We start from the raw sequence: 20,435 nt of genomic DNA on the forward strand, positions 1-20,435 counted from the left end.
AGCAGCTTTATCATGAACTTCCAAGAAACATTATCGAAGGCTTTTTCAGTGTCTATAAACATCATTGCCACTTTCTTTTCATTTTTAGCCTCCAAATATTCTATTATATTCAAAATATTCCTTATATTCGCCTTCATTTGTCTTCCTGGTAGGAACCCGCCTTGATCTTGATGTATATATTCATTTAATATATTTTTTTAATCTATTAGCTAGAATATTTGCAAACAATTTGTAATCATTATTTAACAAGGAGATAGGCCTATAGTTTTTAATTTGCAGCAAATCTATGTCTTGTTTTGGAATTACTGTTATATAGGCCTGTTTCCATGTTTCTGGGATTTCGCCTGTGTTCAATATTTCACTCATGACATCTTTCAATGGGTTCGCTAATTGTTCATTTAATATCTTATAATATTTTGCCGTAAAGCCATCCGGGCCTGGAGACTTGCCATTTTTGGAGCTTTTTATTGCCTCAGGTATTTCTTGCATTGTTATCTGGGAGTTAAGGATGTTCCTTTGTTCTTCTTTTAAATATGGCATATTGCTATTTCTGATGTACTCTTCTATCTTAAATGTTTTTTCTTTCCCTTGTCTATACAGCTCAGAAAAATATTTAACAAACCCTTCTCATATTTCCTTCAGCTTGCCTGTAATTTTGCCATTTATGTTAATTTTATTTATGGAGTTCCTTTGTTTACTTTTATTCAACTGCCAGGCTAACAACTTCCCCAGTTTATTTGCATGCTCAAAATATTTTTGTTTTACTCTTTTTATTTTCCAGCTGATTTCCTCGTTTATAATCACTGAATATTGGGTTTGTAATGTTTTGATTGCCTGTTTTACTGCCTCTTTATTTGCTTTGTTTGGCAGCTGTTTCTCCTTTTTCATAATTTCCTCTAATATTTCTTTTTTCTTTTTCTCTCTCAATTTCCTTTTAAATGAGTTTTGTTGTATAAAGAGTCCTCTCATTACAGCCTTGCTTGCATCCCATACTGTCTGTAACTTTGTTAGCCCTTGACTATTTATTTCAAAATAATCCATCAAAAAATATGGAATGCTGCCAACAGCAATGTTAGATTATGCCTTGTCTCAGAAGAAGATGCTCTTTTGACATGTCTGCTCTGCTTAACAGATACCTGCCAGGTCAGTTTTGAATAGGAGCAGGTCTCTTAATTCCAAACAGTTTGTTTATTTATAGGATTTACATGAGAAAGTGAGCTATTTGGAAAGATGGGGGAACTTCTGTTGCAACAGAATAATAAAGATCTGCCTCGCTTTCACAGGATCTTGCCTCAGCTCATTTTTCTCTGACCTATCACGAACTTGAGGGGCTCTGAGTCTTTTAACAGGGAGTCGGGCTGTTAAAGGCACCCCCCCCTATTTTCTGGTCACACCTACCTGCAGATTTATTTTCTGTATTAGGACTCTGATTCTTGAAATAAAATATCCTTCTATTACCTATTTCTGGTGCCTTCCTGTATAGTCTTAACCAATCTAGAGTCTGTAGCACAGCTGGAAGGAGCTGTGTGCAGTCAGAAATCTCTGTTTGATTATCCTCACACTGTCAGAGGAATGACCCTAAATTAAAATTCTTCATGACAACGACAACAAGACCTTGCCCACCCAAACCCTAAATTGGGCTACTTGGTTGAGAAAAATTGAGGGGGACTAGGAGAGGAATTTCATACGACAATAGCTCCTGGCAATTGAAGAAATGTTTCCCCTTCCAATATTGGAGAGAGGATGCTCTGAGTACCAGTTGTTGGGGAACATATTTAGAGAAAGTGCTGCTGCACTGATCTCCAGCTTATGGGCTTCTGTTTGGGGCAGGTGGTTGCCCATTTTGAGAACGGGATACTGGACTTTATAGGCCTTAGGCCTGATTCAGCTTCAGGGCTCTTCTGATGTCAATCATGCACCACTTTCTTCCTCCTTGAACCATGTCAGATTCCTGAGTCAACATGTTTTTCTCCTGTTCTCCACCTGCTCCCATAAAGTTTCAGAAGAGATGTTTCTTCCCCTTACAATCATCAGAACCACAGTGATCTATTATTATCCTTCCCATAATCAAATAATCTTCAAATGTTACCTTTGGGAACAACAATGCAAACATCACAATTAAGGGCAGCAGGAGGTTATTCACTGTGCTTGAAAAGTTTGATGTATAAAATATATTGCGTGCCACAGAATCCATGCAGTCAAGATATAGGGCAGGTGAAAGGGTACAGGAGATAGGTCCTTGTGGAGCGTAATCAATAGGAAGCTGATTGATTGATTGATTGATTGATTGATATTTATTACGGCCATTGGCCCGTCACACGACAGTTTCCCACCAACATATATATACTTAAACCTCCAAATTTAAAAACAGCCAAAAACTTACAAAAACAGACAAGAACCAAAGAAAAATAAGCAAAAGACCAACACATACATTACAATAAATTTGCAACATAAACATCGCCCTGTATAATAGGGCCTGTGTGTAATAGGAAGCTGCCTTCTAGCTCAGTGCTATCTTCTGGTTGGCAGCAGCTCTCCAGGTCAAGAACATCCTCAGTCCTACCTGGAGCAGTTAGCAGAGGTGGATCCTGGCACCTTCTGGGTGGAAAAGAGATGCTCCACCACTGAACTATCACCCTTCCCTTCAGCCCCATTTTAGCTCTGAAGCCAGAGCTGAACAACCTTGCCTTTGTCAAGTCAATGAAGCCTCTGTCTTGCAAGAGTTTGAGGGGGTGTTTCTAATTAGTGACTTGTGTTGAGAGGAACGGTCAGAAGGGAAGTGTAGCAGGCAGACCACAGAATGATAACACTGCTTTTATTGCTGCCTCTTGCAACCTACGAAATGCAGCAGAGGGCAAAATGTCCACTGAATCTGATTGAGGATAAAAATCTGGCTGTGAATTATCACCGGCAAGGAGACCTCCTCATTAGTGGAGTCATATCTTCAAGATTAATTGGAAGTCAACTTCCCTTTAGCTTTTCCAGCACCCCAGTAAGCGCATTTCTGAAGTAAGTAATGATGTATTAGCATATTTCTCCTTCCTAAATTACTCTCCAATTCTCTTGCTCTACAAGGGTCAACCCCCTATTTTCAGGTACCCCTGATAAATTACTATTGCCTGTTCTTTGTTTGAAGATGGGGGGAACGTCTCAGTCAATGGGATCAAATGCAATTTGAAAATCTGAGTAGAAGCATAATGTTCAAGAAAAGCAACATATGCCCTCTTATAGTTTTCTCTTAAACCATAGCATGCTGTAGATTTTATATCCATATTCCACAATTGCTGCAATGCTTTCATATCTATATTATGACCAATATCTATTGCCCAATGTATTCTCCTTTATAGCTAGGTTCAAAAATAGTTGGAGGGAACCATTTTCTGCAGGAACTGGACAATTCTTTCCCCCCTGGCTAAACGCAAACTATGCAATTGGAAACTGTAAGTGTTTACAGCACTTGAAATGCAGCCTGTGGGGCTAAGTTTGGCTCAGGAGACATTTTTTGTAGTGCTCAGCAGAGCCCAGCATCCCTAAGACTTCCTGTCTGATGTGAAGGGTTACTCTTCCCACACCCCACCACAAACATGCAAACCATTATTTGGGGACCAGATTTGTGAGAAAGACAATGCCTGGAGTGTTCTTTTGACACAGTGGCAGCTAATAAGCACAAAATTGTTTGGGTGCCCTAAGGGGTCACCACCCAATGCTGCCCTACTTCCCAGCCTCCTTCATCTAGTAACAAAATGTATGTGACTATCATTTTCACTGCACCATGGGTGACACACTTTTGACACACTTTATGACACACTTTTTTGCAGCTGGATGACTAGAAGGGTCTGGCACATTCTTTCCTTCTCACTTACAGTTCAAGAGATTAATCAGGATCCCAGGCTCTTACCCAACATCACCCTGGGCTACAGCATCTATGATACCTATTTTGATGGAAGAACCACTTCTGATGCCCTGACAGACCTGCTTGCTGGTGGGAAAATCAATATTCCAAACTACAAGTGTGGAAGATGGAGAAAGCTGCTGGCGGTTCTTGAAGGGGGTGAATCTGACGTCTCCACGCACATTGCAAGCATGCTGGGCATATACAAAATCCCACAAGTAAGAATTAGGTTCAAGTCAAGCACACCTGGAAACATTTGCCATCTCGTAAAAGAACAGGTTATGCTTACCTTAATGCAACTGATTGTATTGCTTACTTTATACACCTAATTGAAACACTGAAGAGTCATATAGAAATATTTTCTTAAATAAATTGATCTTCTGCATGTGAAACTGATATTCTACCACTGGGCTATGACCCTTTCTCCATGTTATTTATTTATGAATGAATAAATAAATGAATGGGTGGGTGGGTGGATGTTATTTTCAGCCTTTCCCCCATTTTATTGTGCTGAAAACATCCTTTTTTTTTTTTTGTTCTGAATGCGGGTAGCAGGGAAGGAACTGATGTTTGTACAGTGTCACTTAAGGCAGAGCTTATTCTGGTTCTAGTTATCTTCTCATCAGCTTTTGAAGTGTGGGCACAGTGATGAAGTAAATGAGGAAAAACAAGCAGAGTTTGAATCCCAGCAAGATGGAGGCACTTCTGGTGAGTAGCTCCCATTTCCAAGAAATTGGTCAATTGCCTACCCCCAGGTGTCATGATGAAAACTTCAAACAACTCACTTGGCCTAGTGAAACCAGACACACACAGAGCTTCTTTTCAGTACTTATATCAGTAGTAAACAGAAACACACGGAGACCATGGAATGTACTTCTTCAAAGATTGAGCTGTTGACTCTCAAGGGACATCACGTCAACTGGCTGCTGTACTGTTTCTAATGCATCTGATTCCTGTCTCTGTTCAGGGCTAGTACACCTGCCACCTTGCTCCTGTTCTTCACTATCCATTATTTTGCAGCTCTTCTCTTGTTCTGGGATGTTTCCCATCTGCCACCACCACAGACCTGGGTCCATACTCTCTTCATCTGCCTCCTGACTGGAAGCTTCTTGGGGCAACGGTCTCCACCGCTCCTCCTCATCTGCCCAGTCCCTGACACCTGGACAGGGTTATGTTCTCCCCGAAGGAGCAGGTTTACAGTTTTGGAGTGCTTCTGAATCCACCTGTCTCGCTGGAGGGTCAGGCAGCTTCGGTGGCTAGAAGTCCCTTATACCAACTATGACTGGTTCTGCAGATATGGCCATTCCTGGACTGGAACAGCCTTTACCACACTAGTTCATGCATTGGTTATTTCAAGATTGGATTACTGCAATGCTCTCTATGTGGGTCTTCCCTCACATGCGATCCAGAAGCTGCGGTTAGCTCACAATGCTGCAGCATGATTGCTGACAGGAGTGAGGCCTTGTCAGCATATAGCACCTGAGTTCAGAGATCTGCACTGGATGCTGGAACTGCCTGCCTGTTGAGATCAACCAGATACCTCACTGTACTCTCTTTGGCACGTGCTAAAAATATTCATGTTTTGACAAGCCTGCAATGATGCTTAGAAAATTGACATAATATTAATCTGTTTTAGCGATTCTGTTTTTGTATATTTAAAATATGGTTGCAAAATCTTCTTGATTTTACTGTTTTATCTTTCATAAACCAATCTGAGGGTTTGTTTTACAATCAAGCAGTGTATAAATGTTAGAGCAGCTAAATAAGTAAAAAAATTGGGTCCAGGATGCCTGTGGAACTGCCTAATCCCTTATCACATAATCCCTTTTAGCCTGTTGGGGGGGATAACGGAAAGAGGCTCAGCTTGTATCCTAATTTTAGGGAATACCCTTCCAATTGAGCTCAGACAGACCCCTTTCCAGGAACTACTAAGGGGGTTTTTATTATTATTTCAGAAGGCATATTAATTGAAGTATGACTTTATACTTCTACCATCTTGATTTTTTTGTATTACACCTTTGTAAACTGCTTACAAAATTACATAAAATTTTCATGTTTGCCCTAATAAAATGTGTCATCATCTTTCACATAGAAGTATACGATCTTGGCCCTGAAAAACAGCGCATCAGTCTCTTTTGCTTTCCTCAGCAGCTCAGTTACGGCTTCATTCTTCATGATAAAGTCCATTCCCCTTTTGTCTACCGGATGGCCCCAAACCTAGAAACTCAATACCTGGGGATTATCCAACTCCTCCAGTATTTCAGATGGACATGGGTCGGCCTCTTTGCTCCAGATAATGACAATGGAGAAAGATTCCTGGGTACCTTGACACCTCTGATGATCAAAAGGGAAATTTGTGTTGCTTTCACACAAAGAGTAGTACAACAAACTTGGTTGTGGATACCCCATGAACCACCTGCCATTTGGAGACAAGTCAATGTGTTTGTCTACTCTACAGACTCTCAATATGGACTTTTTATAATCCTAGAGGTACAAACCTTACTTGAAAGGGTGAAAATTGGGCAGAAAGTCTGGATAGCCACAGCTCTTCAGGACACAATCTTGTTGTATGAAACTAAATCCTTCCAGTATGTCCACGGCTCCTTGTCCTTTGTAATGAAGACCCCAAAAAGGGGGAGAAATAACTACTGTGAGCCAATAACCTCTGCTAGTGAAAAGCATTGGAACAATGCGTTTAATTGCTCATATTCAAAACATCCCTTGTCCGTGAGGCGTTGGGAAAAATGCAGGGAGAAGGAGAATCTGACAGTACTACCTCAGGAAGAGGTTGAAAGAGTCCTATGCCAAGACAGCTATGTCAACTACTTCAGTATCCTAGCCGTGGCTCAAGCTATAAATGAAGCATATTCATCCAGATCACGGCACATGTCAATGGGAGGAGGAAGAGGAAGGTTGGAACGTCAAAGGCTACAGCCATGGCAGGTATGTCCTTTTCAAACTGCAGTTCATTATCACAGCTCTGGAATCATCATGATAGGAACATGGGAAGCAGCCTTATACCAATCAGAGGAATAATCCATGTAGTTCCGTATTGTCTGCACTCATTATCAGCAGAAACATAGGAGTTACTGTACTTTTTGCTCTATAAGACTCACTTTTTCCCTCCTAAAAAGTAAGGGGAAATGTGTGTGCGTCTTATGGAGCGAATGCAGGCTGCACAACTATCACAGAAGCCAGAAGCAGCAAGAGGGATTGCTGCTTTCACTGCACAGCGATCCCTCTTGCTGTTCTGGCTTCTGAGATTCAGAATATTTTTTTTCTTGTTTACCTCCTCCAAAAACTAGGTGCGTCTTATGGTCTGGTGCGTCTTAAAGAGCGAAAAATACGGTGTACCATTGGTTTATCTACCTTAGTTTCCTCTACATTGCAGTGGTACTCGTGTGTGTGTGTGTGTGTGTGTGTGTGTGTGTGTGAGAGAGAGAGATAAAAATTCTACACCGTAAACATAACATTTTCACACCTTAGAAAGGAAAAGGGTTCTTTCAAACCTTGAGATCTTCTTCCTTTTCTCAATGGGTTCCAATTCTAAATTTTATCCCTGAATCTTTTACTGTAACCTATCTGTAGTAGATAGGTAGTCGTGTTGGTCTGCCATAGTCAAAATAAAAAAATTCCTTCCAGTAGCACCTTAAAGACCAACTAAGTTAGTTCTTGGTATGAGCTTTCGTGTGCATGCACACTTCTTCAGATACCAGGTCAGGTATCTGGATGAGATCTTCACGTCTCGCATTTTGAAGAAGTCACATAATATCCTGAGAGATCCCACTCACCCTGCTCACAACTTTTTTGAACTATTGCCTTCGGGCAGAAGATATAGGACAATGAAAACACGAACCACACGCCTTCTGAATAGTTTCTATCCAAGAGCTCTGATTGCATTAAATAATGATCTCAGGGCCAGTTGCAAGGTTTAGCAAGCAGAGAGCAGGAAGGAATGAGATAGGTTTTAGGTTATGCTTTAGGTGTTAGGTTATGTTATGCCTTAACAGGTTATGTTATATTCTGGATTTTATGTTTCTATAGATTATGTTTGAATAGAATGAGAGTGTCGGAGATACGTGCAAGGTATATGTGAATCCGGTCTTTGGGTGGGTGTTTGATTTTCGTTGTTGTGTATACTGTGTATATACGGACAATGACAATAAATTTTATCTATCTAAAAAAAAAAGAAGAAGAAGTGTGCATGCACACGAAAGCTCATACCAAGAACTAACTTAGTTGGTCTTTAAGGTGCTACTGGAAGGAATTTTTTTTATTTTTATTGTAACCTATCTGTTATGTGCCTGGCATGCTCTGGTCCATGGGGTCATGAAGAGTCGGACATGACTAAACGACTAAACAACAACAATCTGTTATGTATTCATAGTATCCAAAATCCATGTTAACATTACAAATGTCCTTGTATTCCTGCCAATTATTTCAACTGTTTACAGTGATCTCTCAAATATGTTAAAAGGTTATTCCAGTCTTTTAAAAATACTTGGTCTTCTTGATTTCTGATCTTTCCTGTCTATCTTGCTATTTCTGCATCTTCCATCAGCTTGGTCTGCCACTCTTCTCTGGTCAGTACTTCTTTCCATCTCTGGGCAGGAATCATCCTTGCTGCTGTTATTGCATACATAAACAGTCTTTTGTTTTCTTTTGGTATTTCTGCACCTATAATGCCTAACAAAAAAGCCTCTGGTTTTTTAACAAAAGTTATCTTAAACATTTTTTTCAATTCATTACATATCATTTCCCAGAAAGCTTTTACCACCCCACATGACCGCCACATATGATAAAACGTACCTCTTTCCTTTTACATTTCCAGCACAAATTTGAGCAGGTTCTATACATTTTTACAATTTTACTAGGTGTCAGATACCAGCAGTACATCATTTTCATATAAATTTCTTTCAATGAACAGCAGGCTACAAACTTCAAATCCTCTTTCCATAACTTTTCCCATGAAGAAAACTGTGTATTATAACCAAAATCTCTTGCCCAGTGGACTGGCAGTGGTTCTCAGTAGGGTCTGGAAGGAAATCTTTCCCAACCCTCCACAGAGTTGCAGTCAAGGGTGGAACTTGAGACCTTCTGCATGGAAACCAGGCGCTCCAGCAATTGAACTATGCCCAGTGATTTGCAGGCAGCATTCTGCACCTTGGGCAACCCACAGAGCGACACCAAAGGTAGCACAACATAGAGAGCAGTGAAGAACTAATTGGAACAATGCCCTGACTCAGCAGTGATCCACTTATCATCAGCTTCAAACCATGTGCTCCTCAGAAATTAAAAAAACCAAACAAACAAAGGCTACGAATCATTGCAGTTTTGAAAGGTGAACACATGTGGAATCAGAATCTAATATCAATATAAGGGCTGACTTTTTACAAAATGTTAACGGTAGATTGTGGCTAGATCTAACTCAGTAAACATGAATTACTTCAGTGATGCAAACACAACCATTCTAGATGATCATTAGAAATCAATATGCTTGCCTTTTGCGCCCCCCCCCCAACTTACAAAGGAGCCCGATTACGGGTTCCGGAGTGAAGCGGGGCAGCGGCACGGTGCTGTGAGTCAATTGCTTCTTCTGTGGAGCGAAGCCGTACAGCCGTTACCGGAGAGCGCTACCTTTTTCCTGTGACAATTTGGCTACAAAACAACAATCCGTGAGTAGGTTAATTTGGGAAAACAAAGGAGGGGGGGGAGAGAAGTAATTGGATACCGAAACGGAAGTCTGCCTTCCGTTTTTTGTAAATAGAGGAAAGCAATGAACTTGTAAGCTAAAACCTTGAAAGACGCTTGAAAAAGACTATAATTCTATCATCTAAAACAAGCTATTTCTCCCCTTGACTGCAGGAGAGGAGGGGGGAAAGGTTTGAACTGTATTTTCCTGTAAAAAGAGAGAAAAGGAAGCCAAGAGTCCACCGCTTAAACCTGGGAACGGACTGCCAATGAAAAATAGAATGCCGTACTGTGAAATGCGCTGTTGGTGAAAGTATTTTTTGACAGCTAACTCCGTTAGCCTGATATAAGTGAGATACAATATTTCTGGCTGGTTTCCCCTGGTTTCAAAGTAACTGGAAAATAACTGAATTTAAAACTGCCGTCTATTTTGTGAGCTGGGGGATTAAAAGAAAAAGGACATTTATTTTAATGTAACAACTGTTGCCTGTTACTGTGTCCCCCTAGAGGAAGTTTGAGATTGTTACAATAACAACTGGGCCAGAGGAATTTTCCACTTCATAACAAACTCTGATCGTGGGACTGACCTTGAGTATTATCTAGACTGTTACGGCAAATGGAAAAGAGAAAATAGATTTGCTTCAGGAGAAAGCAACGAGGTCTGGTAAAGCGTTACGCACAGACGTTGGGCTGCAGCGAAGAGCATCAACATCTAGCCCTCCTGGTTTACCAACAGGAGCTGCATTGGCACAATCTAAACCCAAAGGAATGGCTTCTGAAGATGTTTTAGCTCAGGCACTTGGCAAAATTAACGAATCTTTGGAAAAATTAAGTAAACAAGTAGCTGAAGCATCAAATAAAATTGATCAAAATACCACAAGCATTAACAATTTGGGACAGAAGGTAAATACTAACACAGAAACTATTGAGAAATTACTGCAGGAATCTACTTCGACCCGAAAGACAGCTGAAGAAGCAAAGGAAATAGCAGTTGCTGTAGAAGAGAAGTTACCACCGATACACAAGCAATTGGAAGACCATAGGTCAATACTGTCTATGATTAAATTGAAGGAGAAGCAAACGAATTTAAGAATCAGGGCTGTACCTGAACTTGAGAAAGACAACTTGATTGATTTTCTTACGCAGGAACTTGCAGACTTTTGGAACCCAGATTTGGAGAAGGATAACTTCAAGATAGGCTTGGAAGAGGAGGGAAGAAGAACAGGGTGAGAGACTGTTTGATCACCCTCCGAACAAAAGAGGAGAGAGACAAAATCTTGAGTCTGCACTTCCAGAAGACTTTGGTAATACATCAGTCGAAAGTGGAGATATTTAAGGACATTCCGAAATATCTTCTAGACCTTAGGTCCAGTTACAGAGATTTGGCTGCCCTGTTGAGAAATAACAAAATCATCTTTAGGTGGGAAGTCCCCCAAGGCCTTTCTTTTCGTTTCAAAGGAAGAAAGATAAAAATAAGATCAGAGGACGACAAAGCAAGATTTTTGAGAGACCACGGTGAAGACCTGCAGAAAGAAGCTGGAGAAGAGCCAGGAATACTAGAAAGAGGAACTTTAGACATATCAAAACTACCTTTTGAATTAAGAGACCACCTGGAGAAGGTGATACCACCTACAGAACAGGAACAAGCACTTGGTGCAGTTGGAGGAAAGTAAAGTAACTACATCATGGCTCTGCAACTATTAAGTTGGAATTGTAACGGTTTGAACTCCCCTCAGAAAAGGAAATCTGTGTTTCACTTACTAAAAAAGGAACAATTGGACTTGATTTGTTTACAGGAAACACATGTAATAAGGCTACATAGGAAAGTATTGATTAATAAAAGATTGGGCCAGGAATTTATTTCTTCGAATAAAGTTTAAAAAAGAGGCGTAGTGATTTATGCAAAGGAGAGACTATTACCGAAATTTATCTTCAAAGATGATCAAGGAAGATTTGTGGCAATTGAAATTCAAATACAAGGAGAGAAATTTTTAATAGTAGGAGTTTATGCACCAAATTTATCAAATTTTATGCACGAAATTTACCAAATTTTATGCACGAAATTTATCTTCAAAGATGATCAAGGAAGATTTGTGGCAATTGAAATTCAAATACAAGGAGAGAAATTTTTAATAGTAGGAGTTTATGCACCAAATGAGGGGAAATCTGAATTCTTAAAAAAAACAAAAAACTACATGAGACCTTGATGGACTACTTGGACTATAATGTGATTTTGATGGGAGATATGAATGGAGTGGTATCTACACATATGGACAAGGCACAAAGACAGGTAGTCACTAAGGATGGTAGACTACCGAAAACCTTTTTTGAGATGACAGACAACTTGGACTTGGTCGATATTTGGAGAACAAAGAACCCCTTGGCTAGAGAGGGAACCTTCTTCTCTGAAGCTAAACTGACATGGACAAGAATTGACCAAATATGGGTAACTAGAGGAATGGCACCAAAGACAAGAAAAGTGGAAATCTGCCCAAAAACTTGCTCCGACCATAATGCTGTTAAGATGGAAATGAAACTAACACCAACCGGTTCCTTCAGATGAAGGATGAATGACACCTTATTTAGAGATGAAGAAGTGATTAAGAAGGCCCAAAAAACCTTGAGAGACTATTTTGAGATAAATATGAACACCAATGTTGAAAAAAGAGTAATCTGGGATGCAAGCAAAGCTGTTATGAGATGGTTCTTGATACAACAGAATGCATTAAAGAAGAGAATCCAAAATGAAAAGAAGGATAAAATATTGGAGAAAATAAAGGAAAGTGAAAAGAAATTGAGAGCAAAACCAAAGTGGCAAGAGATATTGAGAGAAATAAAATTATATCAAGTACAATACATGAAAATGATGAATCAGGAGATAGAATGGAAAATTAAACAAATGAGACAAAAGACATTTGAGTCGGCTAATAAATGTGGGAAATTATTAGCTTGGCAAATGAAAAAAAGACAAAAATTAAATACTGTTACAAACTTAGAAGTGGAAGGAAGGAATATACAGAACCCAGTTGAGATTAGAAACTGTTTCCAGAGGTATTTTAAACAATTATATACACAAGGGCCACAGAAAGAGATTGACATAGACCAATTTTTGAAAACTAATGGATTACAAAACATTTCTCACAAAAATAAATTAATGTTGAACTATAAAATAACTGAACAGGAGGTCAAAGGTGCCATTCAGAATATGCAACTAGGTAAATCTCCAGGACTGGATGGATTGACTTCTAGATACTACAGATCTTTAAAAGAATGGCTAGTACAACCTTTAAAAGAAGTCTGTAACAAAATAATGGGAGGAAAAAGGGCACCAGAGTCGTGGAAAGAAGCGTATATTACACTTGTACCGAAAACAGAGACTGAAAAGACTCAGCTTAAGAACTACCGCCCCATATCATTGCTCAATGTGGATTACAAAATCTTTGCAGACATTTTGGCTAAAAGACTAAAAAGAGTGCTAGTGGAAGAGATACATAAAGACCAAGCAGGCTTTCTCCCGGGTAGACATCTCTCTGATAATGTGAGAAACATAATCAATATTTTAGAAAAATTGCAAATGAACATAAATACTAAGGCAGTTTTGATATTTGTGGACGCGGAGAAAGCTTTTGACAACATTTCTTGGAGTTTTATGAAGAAGAACCTACAGGGGATGGGGGTAGGCCAAGGTTTTGAAAACAGTATAAGTGCAATTTATTCAGAACAAAAGGCTAAATTAATTGTAAATAACGTGGTGACGGAAGAATTTAAGATAGAAAAAGGGACACGACAAGGTTGCCCAATCTCCCCATTGCTTTTTATATCAGTCCTGGAGGTTCTGCTGAATATGATTAGAAGGGACCAGTTGGTTAAAGGTATACAAGTTGGAGCTAAACAGTACAAGTTGAGAGTATTTGCAGATGACTTAGTATTGACGTTACAGGAGCCAGAATCTACGGTTTTGGAACTGATTCAAGAATTTGGTCAGGTTGCAGGATTTAAACTGAATAAGTTAAAAACAAAGGTTTTAGAGAAAAATTTAACTGTGATGGAGAAAGAGAGGTTTCAGAATGAGACAGGTTTAACAGTGGTTAAGAAAGTGAAATACCTGGGGATTAACATGACAGCTAAAAATGGGAATTATTTAAAGACAATTATGAAAAATGTTGGACTGAAGTGAAAAAAGACTTAGAAATATGGTCAAATTTAAAGCTTTCACTGCTAGGCCGTATCGCTGCTATAAAAATGAATGTATTGCCTAGAATGCTGTTTTTGTTTCAAACATTGCAAATTTTGGACAAAATGGACTGTTTCAAGAAGTGGCAGAGAGATATTTCTAGATTTGTCTGGCAGGGCAAGAAGCCTAGAATAAAATTTAAAATACTAACAGATGCAAAGGAAAGAGGTGGATTTGCCCTGCCAGACCTTAAACTCTATTATGAATCAGCAGCTTTTTGCTGGTTGAAAGAATGGCTACTTCTGGAAAACGCAGACATTTTGGATTTAGAAGGTTTTAATAATGTATTTGGATGGCATGCATACTTGTGGTATGATAAGGTCAAAGCACATAAAGCATTTAAAAACCATATTGACAGGAAAGCTTTATTTAATGTTTGGATAAGATATAAGGACCTATTGGAAAATAAAACCCCAAGGTGGCTGTCACCGATGGAAGCGAAGGCTCAGAAAAAGCTCAATATGGAGGTCAAATGGCCGAAATATTGGGAAATTTTGGAACAAGAGGGAGATAGACTGAAATTGCAGAGTTCTGAGAAATTAAAAAACAAAGTGCGAGACTGGCTTCATTATTATCAGATAATGGAGGCATACAATTTGGACAAGAAAATTGGCTTCCAGGTGGAAAAATCAAAATTAGAAACAGAACTGTTAGAAACCAAAACTAAGATTTTGTCAAAGATGTATAACTTGCTGTTGAAATGGAATACACAGGATGAAACGGTGAAATCTGCTATGATTAAATGGGCACAAGATGTTGGACATAACATAATGATGGCTGACTGGGAACAGTTATGGACCACAGGTATGAAGTTCACGGCATGTAATGCCTTAAGAGAGAATATTATGAAAATGATATACAGGTGGTACATGACACCAGTCAAGCTTGCAAAAATCTATCATTTGCCCAACAATAAATGTTGGAAATGTAAAGAAACTGAAGGTACATTCTTTCACCTTTGGTGGACATGCCTAAGGATTAAAGCTTTCTGGGAGATGATTTATAATGAAATCAAAAGGGTATTTAAATATACCTTTCTGAAGAAACCAGAGGCCTTTCTCCTGGGCATGGTCGGCCAAATGGTGCCAAAGAAGGACAGAACTTTCTTTATGTATACTACAACAGCAGCAAGAATACTTATTGCAAAGTATTGGAAGACACAAGATCTACCCACTCTGGAAGAATGGCAGATGAAGGTTATGGACTACATGGAATTGGTGGAAATGACTGGCAGAATCCGAGACCAGGGTGAAGAGTCAGTGGAAGAAGATTGGAAGAAATTTAAAGACTATTTACAGAAATAGTGTAAAATTAATGAATGTTAGAATGATGTCAGAATGAAATTAAGTGGTTCTAGCAGCAATGTCATAAAGGTGTATGAAAAAATGTCTGGTTAACAGGTGAGAATTTAAAGTTATAATATATTAAGTTAAAGGACTAAGACAAAAACAAAGAGGGAAAGGAATTGCTGAATTAACCAATTGAACCAGAATACAAAAAAGGGAGGTGAGAGGAGGTCAGGAAAGTAAGGAAATGAAATGTAAGATACGGAAGGATAAATTTGTTTCTAAGTGTTTTTTCTATATATATTTTTTTCTATACTTTGTATTTTGTATGCTTTTTCCCTTTTTCTTTTCTATATTTTTTCATTGTCTTTTATGTATTTTTTTGTCTTTGAAATCTCAATAAATATTATTTTTAAAAAAGAAAAGAAATCAATATGCTTGCAAGCTTCCGTCTTACAGTTTCAACCACACAGCTCCAAAACTGCTTTTTTTCTGATACAGCCCTGTGACAAATGGAAGGAGTCTCCAACCAGCACTTTCCATCTCCAAGCTTCCTTATGATCATTGATTTCCAGGGCTACTAATGCCCATTTGCTAGTGATCTTTACACAGTTTCCCTTGAGATTTTTTGATATGCAAAAAGAGGACCCTGCAATAGGAAGCTGACTATTGTTCTTTGTGAACTTAGCATTCTTCCTTTAATCATTCTTTACATATTTTCCCAAAAACTTAAACAATATATGTAATTATTCTGACTTTGATAATCCCCCTCTCCCAAAGACTGAAAAAGAATACAGGGACCTAAAAATCTATCACAGATGAGATTCCCTAGTCCTTATTCAGATGAGATTAGGATTCAGAGTAAGCAGGGATGAAATATCACACATGGTTGCATGTTCTCTCAGTATTGGAGTTTCCTTTGTCTTTCCAGCTTCATTCATTCTTGAAAGAAGTCCATCCGTCTTCTAATACTTCGACTGATGGACAGTACTTGGATGAGAATGGGGCACTGGCTGTTGACTTCGATATCATTAACTGGGTGCTGTTTCCTAATAACTCTAAGGCTAGAGTGATAATTGGGAGCGTAGAGAGACAGAAGTCCTCAAATCTGAAGTTCGCCATTAATCCAGAAGCAATTGTATGGCCCTTGCCGTTTAACAAGGTATGGGGAGATTACATGTGTCATTTCATTAACCATGACATCTGCTAAGCGCCAATCACTTTTTCAATAGTACATAGGAGACTTTGATGGCAATATTATAGATACTTCCCTGGAATGAAATCCCATAAAATTTAATGGAGCCTGCCCTTAAGAAGGTATAAGTTGTCCCAGTAATAGCAGACTTCACAAAGCAACGTAGAACAGCTTTCTATAATTTGGTGCCCTCCAGATATTTTGGACTACAATTCCCATTCCCCGCCCCCCCCCCCCCCGTCCAGCATTGGACAAAAATATCTGAGAGGCACATGGTTGAGCAAGGTTGGAGTACAGTAAGTTATTTCCCATCTCTTCAGTAAATCAAGAGGACAGCATGAAAACACCTAACCTCAGGGTGGCCCATTTAGTGACATATTTTGTCCATATTTCACAACTGTGCAACAAAAGAGCAGATGCCAAGGCAGCAGTGTGAGGAATTGTGTTGTTGCTTCTGTTCATATGAGTGCTTTATGATCGTTGTTTCCATGCTCTTGTTTGCTGTTATTGTTATCCTGGCATCGTAGTTTATTCAATTACGTTTCAGTTTCATCACTTTTCCCTTCATATTCCTTCTATTTATGCCCAGAACACGCCTCGCTCAAGATGCACAGAGAGCTGTCGCCCTGGATATGCCAAGAAGGTTCAGGAAGGAAAACCAGTGTGCTGCTATGATTGCGCTCCCTGCTCAGAAGGGACAATCTCCACTGTGGAAGGTAGAAGAGAATCTCAGAGGAAAGGGCCTTTGATGGGAGGATGGGGCAGATATTTGAGCCAGTCCAAACATGATGCTTGTAATGGCAACACATGAACGGAATGCACCATGAATGGAATGCCTCTCTAGTTTTTGGAGGTTCAAAGAGTAGCACTGGTAGGGGAAGGCAGTTTCCACTGGTTGGAAACAGCTTTCCACTTCTTAACCAATACATGCATGCACCACATATCAGCTGCTGAGGAGACTGCAGTCTGCCTTGCATATGTTCCCAATTGTTAAATACCCAGCCTTTCCCACCACACAATTGACATAAATGGATACACCAAATGGAGAAACCAGCTGGGCCAGCCAATGTTCTCCTCCCTGGTCTACTCTTTAAAAAATGGTTCTGTAATATCTTACAGACACAGCTTTTCTAGACATATTTCATAAGATCCTCTTTTCGGAAGGACACCGTAGATTGAGAACTTTTGTCTCTCTCCTGCCCAAGAAAGGAGTGTTCTTCTTGATCTCTCCCATATGACCACCTTTTCCCACAATTGCAGCAGCATTCAGACTCCTGTAGGCATATGCCTGATATTAGGATACTGATGTCTATTTTCCTCTATGCAGATACCAAAGAATGCACCAAATGTCCAGAAGATCAGCATCCAAACAAGGAGAGAGACCAATGTGTCCCCAAAGTAGTCACCTTCCTGTCCTATGAAGAATCTCTGGGGAGCCTCCTGGCTTCCTTTGCCCTCTTCTTATCCTTCACCACAGCCATTGTGTTTGGAATCTTTGTTAAGTACAAGGAAACTCCCATAGTCAAAGCCAATAACAGGGATCTCTCCAACATCCTCATCATCTCCCTCCTTCTCTCATTTTTGTCCTCCTTCCTCTTCATTGGACAACCAAGAAAAATAACCTGCCTTCTCCGTCAAACAGCCTTCAGCATCATCTTCTCTGTTGCTGTCTCTTCTGTCTTGGCAAAAACCATCACTGTGGTGCTGGCCTTCCTGGCCACCAAGCCTGGGAACAGGGTGAGGAGATGGCTTGGAGAACGTTTGTCCAACTCCATTGTCATTTCCTGTTGCAGTGTACAAGTTGCTGTTTGTGCCATCTGGCTGGGATTTTCTCCACCCTTTCCAGAAGCTGACATTTACTCCCGACCAGGACAGATCCTCCTGCAATGCAACGAAGGGTCTGTGGCCATGTTTTATGTTGCCCTCGGCTACATGGGCTTCCTGGCTGCCATCTGCTTCACAGTGGCTTTCCTGGCCAGGAAGCTGCCTGGGGCCTTCAATGAAGCCAAGCTGATCACCTTCAGCATGCTGGTCTTCTGCAGTGTTTGGGTGTCCTTTGTGCCCACCTACCTGAGCACCAAGGGGAAATACATGATAGCCGTTCAGGTCTTCTCCATCTTGGCCTCCAGTGCTGGGCTTCTGGGCTGCATCTTCATCCCCAAGTGCTACATTATTTTACTGAGGCCAGATCTGAACATGAAGGAGCACTTGAAAACAATAAGCTAAACATAATACAGTGGTGCCCCACAAGACGAATGCCTCGCAAGACGGAAAACTCGCTAGACAAAAGAGTTTTCCGTTTTGGAGGTGCTTCGCAAAACGAATCTCCTATGGGCTTGCTTCGCAAGACGAAAATGTCTTGCGGGTTCCTGCGGGTTTTTTCCCCTCCCCCCCCTTTTTCTAAGCTGCTAAGCCGCTTATCAGCTGATCTGATAAGATGATAAGCCGCTAAAAGCCGCTAATAGCGCTAATAGCGCTAATCCGCTAATCCGTCAATGGGCTTGCTTCGCAAGGCGAAAAAACTGCTAGACGAAGAGAATCACAGAACGGATTCTTTTCGTCTTGCGAGGCACCACTGTATTTGATTCTTAGCACCATTAATATTGAATATTGAACATTATGGAATAATATGGAATATTACTGGACTGAAATCCTAAACCCAGCCTGTCACTCTGCGCATCAGCGGCCTCACACTCCTCCGCTGTCTGGCAGAGAGTAACTTTTTTGTTAATTCCCCATTGCCTTCTTTTGTTCTAGATGTTGGTTCTTCTCCACAGGGGATTTTCTAGTCAGGAAAAACTGATTTAACCTGCGTTTTTACACTGCTACATCCAACATCTAGCACTCAAGCACTTATTAATTTCTAACGTTTAGAAACGTTAGAATCTGGCACCCAAAACTTATAACAATATATATGGCTTGACAAAGGTCTAAGATAAAAACAAAGAGGGAAAGGAATTGCTGAATTAACTTACTGAACTGGAATACAAAAAAGGGGAGGTGTGAGGAGGTCAGGGAAACAAGTGAATGAAAGACAAGATATGGAAAGATTGATTTGTTTTTAATTGTTTTTACTTTTTTGTATTTTGTATTTTCTTCTTTTTTATTCTCCCCCCCCCTTATTATTACTGTTGTGACTTCTTTTTTATTTTTGAAACTCTAATAAATATCTTATAAAAGAGAGAGAGAGAGAGAAAAGGACTTGTATGACGCTTCCGGCCACGCTCCAAGAGAAGGCGTCGAGGAGACGATGTTCACTAAGGCTAGAGCTGTGACTGAAACACATTCTACACTGTGAGCATTTGTATGATTTCTCTACAGTGGCTTTTATCCAGCCGGAGCGCTGCAGAGCGCAGTTCCGGTATAATAATAATAATAATAATAATAATAATAATAATAATAATAATAATAATTTATTTATACCCCACCCATTTCCCCAGCCACTCTGGGCAGCTCCCAACAGAATATTAAAAACACAATAAAACATCAAACATTAAAAACTTCCCTAAACAGTGCTGCCTTCAGATGTCTTCTAAAAGTCAGATAGTTGTTCATTTCCTTGACATCTGATGGGAGGGCGTTCCACAGGGTGGGCACCACCACTGAGAAGGCCCTATACCTGGTTCCCTGTAACCTCACAGTGAGGGAACTGCCAGAAGGCCCTCGGAGCTGGACCTTGGTGTCCAGGCAGAACAATGGGGGTGGAGATGCTCCTTCAGGTATACTGGACCGAGGCCGTTTAGGGCTTTAAAGGTCAGCACCAACACTCTGAATTGTGCTTGGAAATGTACTGGGAGCCAATGTAGGTCTTTCAGGACCGGTGTTATATTGTTTCGGTGGCCACTCCCTGTCACCTCAGTCCTTTCAGGTGGGCATGCCTTTACATACTTCTGAGAAGCCTAAACAACATTTAAACTCAAAACGGAAGCTGGCCAGAGTGCACGAGCCTTTTATTATATCTGTGAATCCACCTAGTTCCTAGCTTCTCCTAGCGATGAGTAGTCAAGCTACAGGATGGGACCAATTAATATTTCCTTTTCTTCACTCTCCCTCCCGTTTAGCAGCAGTAGGCTTTAAGCTTACCAGCCAGACCTCTATCATTGCGTGCGCACAGGGCCCTTCCAATCTGCCCTAACC

The 20,435-nt window shown here is 40.2% G+C and overlaps 1 protein-coding gene and 1 pseudogene across 7 annotated transcripts in view; one reads left to right on the forward strand and one right to left on the reverse strand.

Annotated features, from left to right (window-relative positions):
* The window catches only part of LOC309527301 (uncharacterized protein), a 123,294-nt gene that overhangs the window by 56,052 nt on the left and 46,807 nt on the right, over positions 1–20,435 (reverse strand). The window lies entirely within an intron of this gene.
* Positions 1,113–18,524, forward strand: LOC309527569 (vomeronasal type-2 receptor 26-like; annotated as a pseudogene). The gene is made up of 7 exons (XR_014224682.1): positions 1,113–1,143; positions 2,747–3,009; positions 3,819–4,110; positions 6,044–6,835; positions 16,035–16,265; positions 16,888–17,014; positions 17,626–18,524. The product of XR_014224682.1 is annotated as a vomeronasal type-2 receptor 26-like (transcript).

Source organism: Podarcis vaucheri (assembly GCF_965113315.1).
Source record: "Podarcis vaucheri genome assembly, chromosome: 2".
NCBI classification, from domain to species: domain Eukaryota; kingdom Metazoa; phylum Chordata; class Lepidosauria; order Squamata; family Lacertidae; genus Podarcis; species Podarcis vaucheri.